Here is a 647-nt window from a genome sequence, read left to right on the forward strand (position 1 = left end):
ATTCCATGGTGAGGGCAATTCTTTATCATCATATTGAATCGTTCGAACGCTTCATGGAACATCTCACCATGTTGTTGTTGGAAGCTCCTCAACCCCTTTCTAGCATCATTAGTCTTTTGGGCGGTATAGAATTCGTCTAAGAAAGTTTGTTGCATTTCCCCCCAAGTGTAAATAGATGCCGAAGGCAAAGTGTAGAACCACTTCTTTGCCTTATCCTCCAAAGAAAACTGAAATAAGACCAACTTGACTTCATCGGCCGAAAAACCTTGACTCCCAAAAGTGTTGCAAATTGAGTCATAGGCCTCTAGATGGAAATACGGCTCCTCCGTTGCTAACCCTTTGTACTTCGGTAAACTTTGCAACGAGTTTGTTCTTACTTCAAAAGTTCTCCCTTGGTTGTTGTGAGGGATAACCACCGGTGAAGGGTTTTGAGTAATGATTGGCCTGAAATGTGCCTCTATTCCCCTTGCTTGTTCCCTAAGATGCCTTCTTGGAACACCCAATCGACCCCTTGGACGAATAGGACCCATTGGTCTTGGTATAGGCCCTTGTGGTGCAATTGGTTGTTAGGGCATCGGTGGGTATTGAATCGGCCTTTGAAATTGTGGTTGTACATGTTGTGGCCGAACTTGTTGCAATGGAATAGG

General features: G+C 44.4%; 1 non-coding gene across 1 annotated transcript; it reads left to right on the forward strand.

Annotated features, from left to right (window-relative positions):
• Positions 1 to 106, forward strand: LOC118489458. The gene has a single exon (XR_004887479.1). It is a non-coding gene; the product is annotated as a small nucleolar RNA R71 (small nucleolar RNA).
• Positions 107 to 647: the final 541 nt, after the last annotated feature.

The sequence above is a fragment of the Helianthus annuus genome, chromosome 17 (assembly GCF_002127325.2).
Source record: "Helianthus annuus cultivar XRQ/B chromosome 17, HanXRQr2.0-SUNRISE, whole genome shotgun sequence".
In the NCBI taxonomy this organism is placed as follows: Eukaryota; Viridiplantae; Streptophyta; class Magnoliopsida; order Asterales; family Asteraceae; genus Helianthus; species Helianthus annuus.